Consider the following 15,715-nt stretch of genomic DNA (forward strand, 5'->3'; position numbering starts at 1 on the left):
GAGCAAAAGGATATGTTTAGGCCTTTGTCTTTCTAGAATCTTTTCTTCCAAATTTTATGTAATGATAATTTGCTATTTTGATCTGAAAAAAATTTAAAGTAAATCAGTAAAGGATTATCTTCTTTTTTGTGGCATCCACTTCCCCAGATAATTAGCTTGATTAACTATGACTACTTCATAAGAACTTAGTACTTTCAAAACCTTACAGAATTTGGGTTTTCATCTCTCATAAGAATTCTTACTTATGCTACCTTAAAGTATACTGTTTGACCCAAAAATACTTCCAGTAATTATAAATTTTATAAATAGCCTTAGATCATTTCTCAGTTCTCACCAAGTGCTAAAGGAGTGCATTGCATCTAATTACTAATTATTATGTCCCTTTAACTTGTTTACTCTTCATGAAAGCTTTATTTTAGGAACCCCACCTTTATGATTTGCCCTTTATGACTTTAATATTTTATTTTCCCCCATGATATTTATAATCAATCAGAACTGCAATTTCCAACAGTTTGCCTTATCATTGAAAAGTATATACATTTGGGTGGCAATTATTTATACTTTCTTTTTATTTTTAGCACCCATAACTACTGCTCTAGTTCTAATATGGGGTTTATCCATGTTACCTGTTATAAGTTATCCTTATTAACAATGATATAATACTAACCCTCTTTTGGTATTGTTGGAAGGTTTAGATGAAATATTATGTTTACAAAATTTTTATAAGTTGTTTACAAGGTATTTCAGCCATCTCATTTGAACTTAATTCTTAGTCTGTGAAGAAAACACTTTCTCCATTAGAGAAGAGAAACTGAGATCCAACATCATATTTACAATTCTTAAATATGATACAGGACTCAAACTCATATTTTCTGACTTTTATTTCAGTATTGTTTTTCTCCCATGTCAAATTCTACTGTACAGAATGTTAAAATATTTTACCTATTACAAAAGGTTAAATTTTGTCAGTAATTGTCCTGATGGTACTAGAGGATGTATTTTTTACCATTTACTATCAATGGATATTGTCATAGAATAATATTTTCAAGTTCCTGAAACTAAATATGACTCTGCCAATATGCCTAATATTTAGGTCTTCAAATGTGGTATGTATGTGTGGAGGGGTATTTTAGTGAGTTTCTTTTAATGATAATGATATCTCAACACTATTCCATGGTTAGAAATTTTTTATCTGTATGGGTTTGGCAATTTAATGATGACTTGTTCTATTTCCCTATCATTTTCATTCTTCCTCTTCGTCATCATCGTCTTCTTCTTCTTCTTCTTCTTCTATGCAGGCTTAAACTCACAACCCTGAGATCAACACCCAAGCTGAGACCAAGAGTCTGATGCTTAACTGACTGAGCCACCTGAGCACCCACCCCTTCATTTTCATTCTTAAGTCAACTAGAAAGCCACTAAAACTGTATGATTTCATACTGGCATACAGTTGCAGTGATTGTCTTGCATGTGACCAGGTATTAGGTAAAGGTTGGCTCACATTCCTGTGTGTAGAACCTCACATTAGCAAGTTACATGGTAGGACTTGCTTTTTCTTGGTATTTGTTAATATGGAGAACATTGTGACAACTATTTAATTTCATCTGCATATCTCATCTGATTATGCTGTGAGGCAAAATAGCAGGAAACCCCATTATTTGAGTCATTAGCAATGAACTGGACAAAAGAATGTGTAATCGACTGTGGGCAATAATATGTGCATTGTTGGGATTTAAATTAATTTGTCCCATCTGCTATAATTTCTATAAATCTTTCATGAATGACAAAAAAGAGTTACAACTTACTACTTTTCAGCCATTGATGTTTTGAAGTAGGTCAGGATCTGTGCTTTGTGGCCTTAGTGCACCCTTCACCTGAGTGATGATCTGTTTGTGATGGGGTAAATGGAGTAAGTAGAGTAAGACATATACAAATAGTGTCTAGGAGCCAATATATTTACATGTTATAGCTCCTCTTAACTGCACCTCTCCCTTTGCCAATATTTTGTACTTTTCTTCCAAGTCCCAAAAGTTTAATCTTTTCCAACATCAGCCCAGGATAAAACTCATTAACCTTCTTGTCCTCCTGTCTTTGGGAAACAGTGACCATAGCTTTGAAATGCTCTCTTCTTATTATATGTGTTGCCTGCCAACTTTCCCAGGATCAGAACTTGCTGAAGTCTGGGAAAGCAGATGCTGGTGGCCGCTGATTCACATCGACTGATTTCCTACAGGTGCCACTCCATTGATTTGTTATTAATAATATTATCAATTATGGAAATAGAGGTGGTATGATCAAAATTTACAAAGAATGGAGAGGTGAATAAGGATTATCAGTATAGGGGCGCCTGGGTGGCTCAGTGGGTTAAGCCTCTGCTTCAACTCAAGTCATGATCTCAGGGTCCTGGGATCGAACCCCGAATTGGGCTCTCTGCTCAGCAGGGAGCCTGCTTCCTCCTCTCTCTCTGCCTGCCTCTCTGCCTGCTTGTGATCTCTCTCTGTCAACTAAATAAATAAAATCTTTAAAAAAAAATTATCAGTATAGTTTAGGAGGTTGCTGCTATGGATGACTAGTCTTGATGGAAGGACTTCCCTGAATTATCTGGCACTGGGTTAGATGGGAAGACAGGAATAAAGAGGACGCATGACAAGGAAGTGGCAGATTTCTAGTAAGATCTTCTGGGGGTTTTTTTGTTTGTTTTTAGATCTTCTGTTTTTAAAACCCATAATCTTTCAATTGCGAAATACTGCAGAGGGATGCCTGGATGGCTCACTCAGTTGAGTGGCCAATTCTTGATTTCTGCTCAGGTCATGATCTCGAGGTCCTGGGTCAAGCCCCAGTATTTGGGCTCTGTGTTCAGCAAGGAGTCTGCTTGAGGATTTTCTCCCTTCCCCTCTCCCTCCGCTCCTTCCCCTGCTCTCACACGCTCTCTCTCAAATATATATTTTTTAAAAAAATACTGCAGGAAGCAGGAGTTTGTTTTAAAGACTGGTTACTCCATTTATTCTCACCTTGATTGTTGGGATTTTCTCCACCAGGCTCAGGCAACTGTTATCATCAACATTTACCACATGGCCCTGGGGAAGTTAAGTACTCCTGGTGTTTCTGCAGCCTGATTTATCAGAATCTTTTTCAATTTAATTTTGAAAGAAGTTCTGCCCAAAATACCTTGATTGCCTTTTAGTACTTCGTTCTTCACAGTCTTCCTGCCTCTCAGACACTTGAGGTTTAGGATCCTTTTGGCAAGCAAATACATCACAGTGACCCTTTCTGGCCACACACCCACGGTATGACTATGCAAGGAAAAAACTGGTATAGCAAATGTGCACGGTTTTCCTCCTTGAGCAGGTCATTGCAAATCTGGCTATTTATGTTCATAGAGTAATTCCTTTTCTGTTCTTTGTTCCCAAAGAAAGAACACACAAAGCATATCTTGAATGATAAATAGAAAATTGAAGAAAACAGGAATAAGCATGAAGAGAGGCTCAGGTTTCTGCCAGCTTCTCAGAGTACATTAAGATTCCCCTATCAACCACATACCAGTCAAGACATAGGATTTAAGACATGAGCATATACTAGTGTTATAATCAAATAAAGCAGTGTGTTTTTCAAAAAAAGAAACGTAAGTAATTCTGGATGTGTCTTGTTCTATCATACTTTTGGTGTGTGTCTTGGGCAAGTCCTCGTATCTGTAGGAGCCTCGGTTTCCTCATTTGTGAGACTCTTCCTTGGGGTTCTTTTAAGGTCTTTGAAGTTTCCTTGAAGTTCTAATATTCCTGCTAACCTCTAGGCCTGTGGTGTCCAAAATGGGAGCCTACCATTCGAAATATGGCTGCTGCAACTGAGCAATTTAATTTTTCATTTTAATTAATTTGTTTAAAGTTCTAAAATTGATGCACTGTAAAATACTTTCCCTTTAGTACAACTTTATTGTGCTTTAGACTACCTTTAACTGTACTGCATCATAAGATGAATGCCATTTTTACAGTATGACTGTTGGCTTACGATGTTTCTAGTGGCTCATGAATAAATGTTTTACATCGATTTCATGTTGAAATGGTAATAGTTTAGATATATTGAATGAAATAAAAGATATTAGTGTAATTAATTTAACTCCTTTCTCTTAACTTTTTAAATGTGATTTCTAGAAAATGGGAAATTCCATGTCCAGCTCATATTATATTTCAGTTGGACAGCACTGCTCCCGATGGCTCTGGAGGATGCCTCGACATGAGGGTTGACATTTGCAGCCCAGAAAACAGCTCTATATAAATCTGAAGAGTTAGAGGAAAGGTTCCTATTGTGTGCTTATTATGAGGCTGGGGTCAATCCCTTACTCTTTACTTGGTCTAGTTCCTAACTGAAGGGCTCTCAGGTAATAGATAGCATTTACATTACCCCTCAACTTGAGTAACTGAGTATGAATCCAGTCACTTGAAAGCTATTCTCAGTCAGTGAGACCCTGCAAATAATGCCCAATTCAGACAGTGCCTTGATTCCTCAGACTCTCCATAGGCAAGGTACTTCACATGCTCAATCTAGTTCTTAATTTTGGATTCTTGGCTCTTTTTTTCCCTGTTTTTTGAAATCCAGTAGTTAATCCTTGAACCTACATCACCTCCATATTTTTCCTTAATTTCAACCTTGGTATTGTAATGAACACTGTGACATTACTGAGAGACTTGTCTTATGTCCCTTGCCTAGGGCTGGATCCAAGAACTACTGAGCTGAATTTTCAGCAGGGATTTTTCTCTTGCCAAAGCCACACTGAATTAGTAAATAACTTGTGGCTTTTTTCTTTCTCACTGTGCAAATGCTGGCTCCATGAGAGCTCTGTGACAGCTGGGACCTTGTTTGTCTTCCAGGGCTTAAAGCAGCTGACTGTCATAGAAGTGTCCAGTAGATATTTTGACTGGGTAATTAGAAGCTAGGATGGTTTTTCCTAAGCACATATAACTTTTAGTATGATAATACCATCATAATAATAATTCACATTTGTCAAAGGCTTTGTAGTTGACACATGCATTCACATCCATTATCATATTTTATCTTCACATCGGCACCATACAGGGATTATTTCATGTTCTTCAGAAGCAGAGACAGAATCTCAGAGAGGTGAGTAAACAGTGGGGCAGGAGTTGGAACTTCATGTCTTTTGATCACAGACCTATTTACTTTCCTATACTTACAGCAGCTTCTACCATCTGACTTCAGTGTTTGTGCATAATTGAGTAAACTTGCAGGGTGCGTTTGTAATGCTTGTCTTAATTAACTTGATGTTTATCATGATGTACCTATACAAGGCTGTGGGAAACTTGGTTTTCAAAATTGCTGATTCTCTCTCTTCCTATCTTGACATATCTCCTATGTCATACACATTTGGTCATTTTCCTGCTTTTCCTCTGGCTTCCAGAGAGTATATATACTACTATAATTTTAATTTCAATGAGTTTTTAGTTATTTTAAACTTATTCACCCTCTAGCTTAAAGATTTTATTTTTTTTATTTATTTGTCAGAGAGAGAGAGGGAGAGAGAGCAAGCACAGGCAGACAGAATGGCAGGCAGAGGCAGAGGGAGAAGCAGGCTCCCTGATGAGCAAGGAGCCCGATGTGGGACTCGATCCCAGGACGCCGGGATTATGACCTGAGCCGAAGGCAGCTGCTCAACCAACTGAGCCACCCAGGCGTCCCCACCCTCTAGCTTAAAGCAGAGATTCTGAAGTCGTGTTCAGCTTCTCATTCTTGTCTTTCCCCAGCCTGCCACCAGATGCTATTGATTCCACTTTTAAATCCCTCCTTTCTGCACACTCTATGGGTACCCCCCTTGGTACCTCTTGATCTGATTATTTCATTATGGTAAGTTTGAGAATTAAAAATTTTCTATACTAAAGAGTTTTCTAAAATTATCAGTAAGTGTCTTGATAAATAAGTTGAAACTTCCTTGCCATACTGGCTTTGGGATGTCACCTTACTTGAGGTCTATCTCTGTTCTAAGGCCTCCTAAATGATTTTCCTATTTCCAACCAGTCTTCCTCCAATCTTTGCTAACCCATGTCTCCAGAGTGATCTTTTCACAATAGAAATGTGATTGCCATGCTCCTACTGCAAAGCCTTTGGATGAATTTCCACTGTGTGCATGATTAATGGTAACTAAATTCAGTGGAACTTTGATCATGGTCTTTTGTAGAGGAATCCCATATTATCTAATTAACTCTCTCTCTCTTCCTCACTTTACTCCTTTTAAACCCTGTATACCACAATGTTTCCTGAACACTCTGCATTTTTTCCTGAATCCAGATTTTTTTATATACAGTATTTCCTGGGCCTCTCATGCTTTTTTATGTCCATCATGTAAAATTCTGTTTGCCTTCAAGGTTCAGCTTAGATTTCTCACCCATGCACTCTCTCTAATTCTCTTCTCTATCCTCCAGTAGCTCCCCTTCTAAAATAACTTGAATCATCCCCTCTATTTTCACTTCTAGAATACTGATATAATTGTCTATTTCTCCTCCGTCAGACTATGACATCTCAAGTCTGGAGACCTTGGCTTTTCTCCATGTGTGTTCTGTGCCTTGTTCTTAGTCCTAGTAGCCTTTCAGTAACTGAATAATTGACTAGAGGTTAGAATCCTAAATTTTCCTCTAGGTGCATACACTGAAATCCCAAAGCCATCTAGCCAGTGTAGGGCCACCAGCATGCCAGAGTCTCATAATACAAATATCTTAATAGGATAAGACAGGCTGAAAACTGATTAAAAAAAAAAAATCATGCTGGTGCATGTGTGAAAAATACTTTTTTGCAAATGAAGTGTACTATCTTAGTGATTTTTTAGAAAGCTCAGCATTCAAAGTGTGTTGGATTATTATAAAGAACTGTTGAGGAGCTAAGATGACAAAGTAGTAGGAGGACCCTAGGCTTGCTTCATCCTTCAAACACAGCTGCATAAATACCAAATCATTCTGAAGACCCAAGAAATCAGTCTGAGAACTGACAGAACAAACTGCACAACTAGAGGGAGAGAAGAGGCCACACCATGAAAGATAGGAGGTGTGGAAATATGGTTTTGGGGAAGAAATAGATTGCAAGTGCTCTGGAGGTAACCCTGAGAGAGAGAGAGAGATTGAGGAGCACACAGGGGGGTGAACAAGGAAAACACTTCCCCAAAGCCACTGACTGGGAAAATAAGAGAGGCTGATTTTCATGAGTTTTTGTAACCAACAGAATAGTTTTAGAGGTCCATGGCATGGCTGGTATAGAGCCCTGAGGGTCCTACAGGGCTCCTGTAGAGAAGACGGGCAGGTAACCCTGGGGGCAGATGGCACAGTCTGAGGATTACTGAAGACAAACTGGGAGAGAGACAGTTCCATCTTCTTGGAGCACATCTGAAAGAGGGGCCTTGCCTCTCTGAGGACTAAAGAGCCAGTGGGTAACATTTCCCTCCCAGTCCCTCAGCATAGGTATAGAGACACCTGCTGAGGGTGGTTTACCTGGATACTGCCTCTTTAGCAGGCTTTGCTCCAAACCCCATGCTCCTGTGCTCTGGTTTTGACTGCCTTTCTGTGTCAAATCTGCCTCAATCCCAGCATCACAAGACCCTCCCCTAGAAGACATAGCACAGGTCTCCACCATACCAGACTCATTTGAGACCTAAAGACATGTGCGGATGTAGTCATTAAGGTTGGAGAGACATATTTGATAGTAAGATGGGGAAGAAACATTTACCATGCAAATAGACATCACATCAGACAAACCAGATTTTATTTTTTTAGAGGGAAAGAGTACAAACATGGGTGGAGGGGAGAGAAAGAAAATCTTAAGCAGGCTTCATGCTCAGTGCAGAGCCTGATGCAGGGATCAGTCTCACGACCCTGAGATCATAACCTGAGCCAAAACCAAGACTTGGACACTTAACTGACTGAGCCACCTGGGTGCCCCATAAAGAACTTATAAAATGCTATACCCAGGGGTGCCTGGGTGGCTCAGTGGGTTAAGCCTCTGCCTTCAGCTCAGGTCATGACCTCAGGGTCCTGGGATAGAGCCCCGCATGGGACTCTCTGCTCAGCGGGGAGCCTGCTTCCCCCTTACTCTCTGCCTGCCTCTCTGCCTACATGTGATCTCTGTCTGTGTCAAATAAATAAATAAAATCTTTTTTTTTTAAAAAAAGCAACACCCAAAAAACAATCCAATTAAAAAATGGACAGAAGACATGAATAGACATTTTTCCATAGAAGACATATAACTGGCTAATAGACACATAAAAGATACTTAACATCACTCATCATCAGGAAAATACAAAACTACAATGAAATATCACTTCACACCTGTCAGAATCCTAAAATTAACAACACAGGAAACCACAGATATTGAGAATGCACAGAATGGGGAACATTGTTACACTGTTGATGGGAATGCAAACTGGTACAGCCACTCCGGAAAACAGTATGGCAGTTCCTCAGAAAGTTCAAAACAGAACTACCTAAGATCCAGAAATTGTGCTACTAGTATTTACCTATTTACCGTAAGGATACAAAGACACTGACTCAAAGTGATGTGTGCACCCTGATGTTTGTAGCAGCATTATCAACAATAGCCAAATTATGGAAAGAGCCCAACTGTCCATCAACTGAAGAATGGATAAAGATGTGGTGTGTGTATGTATATATGTATACACACACACGCGCGCACACGCACATACACAATGGAATATTCCTTCACCATAAAGAATGAAATCTTAGTATTTTCAAGGACTTGCATGAAGCTAGAGTGTATTATGCTAAGCGAAACAAGTCAGAGAAAGAGAAATACCATATGATTTCACTTATATGTGGAATTTAAGAAATAGATGAACAGGGGCGCCTGGGTGGCTCAGTGGGTTAAAGCCTCTGCCTTCGGCTCAGGTCATGATCTCAGGGTCCTGGGATCGAGCCCCGCATCGGGCTCTCTGCTCAGCGAGGAGCCTGCTTTCTCCTCTCTCTCTCTGCCTGCCTCTCTGCCTACTTGTGATCTCTGTCAAATCAATAAAATCTTTAAAAAAAAAAAAAGAAAAAGAAATAGATGAACAGAAAGGGGAAAAGGCAAACCAGAAAAAAGACTCTAAACTATAGAGAACAAAATGAGGGCTGCTAGAGGAGAGGTGAGCAGGGAGCTGGGTTAAAGGTGTGATGGGCATTAAGGAGAGCACTTGTGATGAGTACTGGGTGTTATATATAAATGATGAGTCACTCAGTTCACCTGAAATGAACTAATTGGATTTATTTATTTATTTTTTAAGATTTTATTTATTTATTTGACAGAGATCACAAGTAGGCAGAGAGGCAGGTGGCGGGGGAAGCAGGCTCCCTGCTGAGCAGAGAGCCTAACATAGGGCTCGATCCCAGGACCCCGGGATCATGACCTGAGCCGAAGGCAGCGGCTTTAACCCACTGAGCCACCCAGGCGCCCCAACTAATTGGATTTAAATTAAAACTTGAAAAAGAAAAAAAAAGTGTCAATTTGGCTGTCATTTTCTAATTTATGAATTTATTTTGACATTTAGAAAACTTAGAGCAGCCTGATAATGGCAATCTAGAAATGCAATTGCACAGTTCAGCCTGGTGTTCAGCATGATATCACCCCTGACTGACCCAACAATTCACAGGTCCACCTTTGCCCCGAGTCATGGTGCTCAAACATAGTTGGGATGATGTATTTGTGATTCTCAGGCCTAAAGGGTCCTAACGCACTTAAAAGAATAACACCATATAATGATTTTGTATTCTTAGTAGAAGCTGCAGGATCTGAAATAAAATGGCTTGTGCTTTAATTGAGCTTTGAGGTGTTCTCCCTGTATGATTTGGGACTTTCATTTCATCATCTGGAAGAATCAGGCAAATACTTCATACAATTGATGGAGAAATGAAGAAAGATAATATATTCAAAGCATACAGAATAATGACCATTATTATCTCAAAATACTTACTGACCTAAGTCCATTAAATTCTAACCCTAGAGAAAGGTATTAGATTCACTCTAGTGTTTCCTACTGTGTGACCCTGTTTGTCAGTGCTTAGTATGGAGGAAATAGTTAATGAATATTTGTTGAATAAATGCCATGATTTCTAGGATCATGGCCAGAAAGATAGTAGATGAGAGTTCCTTTCAGTGGCTGCACTGTCATTCTGTCCTACCCAAGAAAGAAATGGAAGAAGGAGGAGGCAGGGCTATCCTATCATATATTGAACGTGCAGTATTTTCAGGCAGTTAGGTGGATTCATATTATATATGTTTAATCTTTACTCTGTCAATGTAATATGTTCTCCATACTTTAAAACACAAATAATCAGGCATCCACTAGTTCGAGGTCACATTCTAGAAGAAGCGAAGTCAGAATTGACTCAGGACTGCTGAGTTCTTTCCATCAGATTAAGTGTCTGGGACATCCTGAACAAAACGCATCTTCAGTTTTCTAAAATTTTTTTCTTCTTCATTGACTATCTTCCCTTCATATAAAAAGCATATTCCAGGGAAAAAAGAAAAAAACAAGTTTGGATTCATGTTACACTTGATCTGGGAGAAACCAAAGTTTAAACATTAGGTTAAAGGGTTTTTGTTTTGTTTTATTTTGTTTTGTTTTTTAGAGATTTATCCTCCAGGTGTATCTGGTAGAAACAAAAGCTCATTCTTTCTGGAGGAATTCACCACCACCTCTGGTCCCACCAGGTTCTCAGATAAAACACCATTGAGCACAATCTGCCGTTCAAAATTTCTAGCTAATATGAATGGGAGTCAGAAAAATAATAAACAACAGATGACATGTACAAGGGCTTCAGAAAATAGAGTTTTAGGTCCTAACAAATATTTCAGGAATTATAATAGGTAATTAAGTTTGTTGAATACAGATTATGTGGTTTTTGAGGTACCTCAGATCTTTTGTGAGTGTAGAAGGCTAAAATTAATGATTTTAATTAATTAGACAGCTTATGAAGTTAACAAAAATAACCACAGAACAAAGCAGAGTGAATCAAAGGAGAAAAAAATAAAGATGATACCAAAAATAAATAAAATGAAAAATCTAAATCATCAATACTAAAGTTATTTTTTTTAAAGATTTTTTTATAAACCAAATCCTAGTGGCACTAATTAAGGACAAAAGAGACGAGATATAAAAATAATCATGACTAGGCGCCTACGTGGCTCAGTTGGTTGAGTGACTGCCTTGGGCTCAGGTCATGAACCTGAAGTCCTGGGATCAAGTCCCACATTGGGCTCCCTGCTCAGCAGGGAGTTTTCTTTTCCTGCTGACCTCTGTCCTCTCCTGCTCTCTCTCTCTCTCTCTCTCATTCTCTCTCTCTCTCTCTCTCTCTCTCGCTTACAAATAAATAAATAAAATCTTAAAAAAAAAGGAGGAAAAAAATAATCATGATTAGAAGTAAGAACTGAAACTTAAATACAGGTACCACAAATATTTCTTTAAAAATAACAGTTTTATATTATAATTTGAGAACTTTCATGATATACACATATTAATGGAAAAATATAGTTTGCCAAAGACTCAAGACATTTTTTTAAATGAGTAGATATATAACAACTAAAATTTTCAATTCACTAAAAATCTGTGTTCACCTAGCCATACACATAGATACTAAAAACCTAAGTGCAGATAAATACCAGCAAGTCCCGTTAAATACCCAGGAAACATATGCTGCTGATCCTTACAAGATACTCCAGAGAGTAACAAAGGGGAAGGACTTCCCAATTTAACTTACTATGGATAGCATAATGTTGTTACAAACTAGGTTACATCAATTTAATACAGGAAAATCATAGTTTCATATCACTTATGTTTTAAAATTCTCTTCAGAACAAATGTAAGTAAAACAACCTGAAATGTTTTTTTTTAATCTCATAAACAGGTTGCCTTTATCCTAGAAATTCGAGGATAATTTAATAGTACTTAATATATCAATATAATTAATTACATTACATGATACAAGGAAAGAAAGATGCAGAATCACCCCAAAGAGAAAAAGCTTTCAATAAAATTCATTCACTATGTTGAAAAAAACTTAGCAACTGAGATACAGAATTTAAAAATCTATAGCAAGTGTCATATTTAATAGTGAATCAATAGAAACAACCCCTTTTAAAAACATAACAAAGGGAAAAAATTGAAAATCATTTTACATTAGCATAAATTACTTTGTGTTCATCAAAGAAACCGTCCTCTCACAAAAATGAGAATAGGGGTACGTGGGTGGCTCAGCTGGTTGGTTGTGGGTCTGACTCTTGATTTCAGCTCAGGTCATGATCCTCAGGTGGTTTTGGGTTCCACACTCAGTGGGGAGTCTGCTTTGGATTGTCTCTCCTACTCCCCACTGTGCACTCTCTTGAATAAATAAATCGTTAAAAAATAAAATTATAGGGCGCCTGGGTGGCTCAGTGGGTTAAGCCGCTGCCTTCGGCTCAGGTCATGATCTCAGGGTCCTGGGATCGAGCCCCGCATCGGGCTCTCTGCTCAGCAGGGAGCCTGCTTCCTCCTCTCTCTCTACCTGCCTCTCTGCCTGCTTGTGATCTCTCTCTGTCAAATAAATAAATTAAAAAAAAAAATAAAAAAAATAAAATTATAAACTACATAAATGGAGAGAAGATACTTGTGAAATATATAAACCAACAAGATAATATATAGATTATATAAATAACTTGTTCCAGTCTCTATAAAAAGAAAGCAAAATGGACAAAACTTATAAACATAACTTATAGAAACAAAAATCCATAAATCTATGGAAAGACGATCTAAATAAAACCACACTGAAATTACGCACCCACTGTTGTAACAAGACTTATGACAATGCCAAGGGTTGCCAAAGACATGAAGCAACTGGAAAAATTCCACACTTTTGCTGGAACATATATTCATATAAATTTTGAGCACTTTGGTCAGTGCTTCGCTTTGGTAAGTGTGACTGTGCACATACTCCCTGACCCAACAATTCCACTTATAGGAATATATTTGAGGAGCCCTTGGACATGAACACAAGAACCCAAAACAGGAATGTCCATAACTTCATTGATTATGATTGTAAAAATCTGGGAACAAAATTTCCATCAAGGAAAGGATGAAATAATAGTACAGAAATTGAATATATTGGGCTTACTCCTCTCAACAGCAGTAAATGTCAAAATGATGTTAAGTGATAAGAGGAAGTTATAAAAATATGTGTGCAGGGGCACGTGGGTGGCTCAGTGGGTTAAATCCTCTGCCTTCGGCTCAGGTCATGATCCCAGGGTTCTGGGATCAAACTCCACATCAGGCTCTCTGCTCAGCAGGGAGCCTGCTTCCCTTCCTCTCTCTCTGCCTGCCTAGCTCTGACTACTTGTGATCTCTGTCTGTCAAATGAATAAATAAAATCTTAAAAAAAAAAAAAAAAAGAAAAGAAAAGTCCAGGGACCGAGGCCTAATTAACATCTCCGGCATTTGTATTGAATGACAAGACCTCTTTAGCCCTCTAGGTGTGGGCCAGGATGACTTTACATGATTCTGTAATGTCAGTGAATGCACGACTGGTAGCATCTTGTTTCCAATTATAGATCATAAACCATAATGGATGCCTTTTAGAAACTGTATTTATAAATGTGCAGAGAGCAGAGAATAGTGGCTGTATTCAATAAACACCATAAATAACTGTGCTGGAGTGAAGCACAGAATTCAAATGCAATTTAGATATTCTCTATGGAATTTGCAAACCATTTTCTCAAGTACACCTGGGAAAATTCCCATTTCTGCCCTTTCCTTGAATTTTGTAGAAGCATGTAGAAAAGCTCAGTCTAATCTTTTTTCTTGGTGTCAATCTGGCCCTTCTCACAGTTCTCTGGTTCAGCTAACGTACAAACAGTTGTTGAGAGCTAAATCTTAATACAGTTTCAGGAGACAAATTGCAGTTCACTTGTTCTTGCCCAAATCTGCCAAAATACCATAGTGCAGCCTGGTAGAACAGGTTTAAAGTACGGTATGAATTCTTGGAGCACAAAGAGAGACACCTGCGTGTGAGCACTTTTTAAATGTATATATTTTGAACCCTCAAGAGTTCTTTATTCACCTCAACCCCTCTTGCTTGAATACGTATTGTTCTTTTAACCACCCTGCATGTGATCTCCCTTTCTAGTAGGTGACCTGCCCTGCATCTTCTCGACTTATCAGCTGTACCCATCTCTCCTAGCTAAGACTTCCTTAGCTATTCTAAGAGTGATTTTTTTTATGTGTGTTTGTATTTCCATGATTTGATTGAAACAATAGTTAAGAGAAGGGAAACATACTCTCATGGTTTATATCTCATTTCCTTCATTTTTAAAAAAAATTTTTATTTTTTATTCATATATAATGTATTATTAGCCCCAGGGTACAGGTCTGTGAACCGCCAGGTTTACACACTTCACAGCACTCACCATAGCATGAAAAATATGGAATGCTTCACAAATTTGCATGTCATCCTTGCACAGGGGCCATGCTAATCTTCTTTGTATTCCAGTTTTAGTATATGTGCTGCCGAAGTGAGCACCATTACCTTCATTTCTTAGGTGGGTAGTCTTGAGCAGGTCCTATAACTTCTCATCTGTAAAATGGGGATAATAATAGTACTTATATCATCAGGTTGTTCAGAGGGTTAAGTAAGCTAATACTTGTGAAGTATTTGGCAGAGTAAGCACTTAATAAGAGCTAGTTGTTGCTGCTGTTATCACTATCATTACTAAGATGTTATCCCCTGGTGCCTGGGTGGCTCCGTCAGTTAACTGTCTGCCTTTGGCTTAGGTCATGATCCTAGGGTCCTGGGATTGAGCCCTACATGGGACTCTATGCTCAGGCAGCAGCCTGCTTTTCCCTCTCCCTCTGCCTGCCACTCCCCCAGCTTGTGATCTGTCAGATAGATGAAATCTTTAAATGTTATCCCCAGTATACTCAAGTAAATGTGTGTACTGGAATAATCTGGAATAGTCTCTTGCTTAGATCCTCAAACACACCCTAGTTCCTACAACTTTCTTATTTAAATTTTTCCTCTGGAGTTACTACTGGGCTTACTCCGCATGCCCCAGCAGGAGCTAGGCAATGACCCAAAGCAGCCTTCCACTGAGCTTGCGCCATCCTTACCGACAATCATGTAGAAGGCTGTGGGGCATGGTGGTAAACAAGGCAGAAGAGTCCCTGCTTTCGTGAGCTTATATTCTAGGGTAGAAAGACCATACACAACTGTATGTACCAGGTCATCAGAGACTGACTAATGTTATGAAGAAAAGAAAGCATGGTCATGAAATAGGGAGAGACTGAAGAGAGAAAGCTGCTTTATAAATGGTGGTCAAGGAAGGATTCTTTGAGTTGGTGGCATTTCAGCTGAGACCTAAATAACAGCAGGAGCTGGTTGTGTTTATTAACAATGTTCTAGGAAGAGGAGACCACGAGTACAAAATCTCCACGTTAGATGTTGGACTGGAGAAGACTAGGGTGTCCACAGTGCAGTGGGCTAAGGGGAGAGTGGAGCAGGATGAGAAAAAGGGTAAGGAAGGTCCAGGTCTTACAAGGAATTGTAATACAGTTCAAAGCTTCTATTAAAATCTGAATACAGGAAAACCCATGCATTGGAGATGGGCTTAAAATACGAGCCTGCCCAGGGAGTCAGCTCCAGGAATTAAATTCATGAAGACCTGGCTGCTGTTTGGTGCCATCTGGTGGTGATTGTCCCCAGGC

The 15,715-nt window shown here is 38.8% G+C and overlaps 1 protein-coding gene and 1 non-coding gene across 2 annotated transcripts in view; one reads left to right on the plus strand and one right to left on the minus strand.

Moving 5' to 3' along the window:
- NELL1 (neural EGFL like 1) overlaps positions 1-15,715 on the plus strand; it is an 845,189-nt gene that overhangs the window by 748,035 nt on the left and 81,439 nt on the right.
- Positions 14,431-14,534, minus strand: LOC125080214 (U6 spliceosomal RNA). Its single transcript, XR_007121250.1, has one exon. It is a non-coding gene; the product is annotated as a U6 spliceosomal RNA (small nuclear RNA).

Source organism: Lutra lutra, chromosome 10 (assembly GCF_902655055.1).
Source record: "Lutra lutra chromosome 10, mLutLut1.2, whole genome shotgun sequence".
NCBI lineage: Eukaryota > Metazoa > Chordata > Mammalia > Carnivora > Mustelidae > Lutra > Lutra lutra.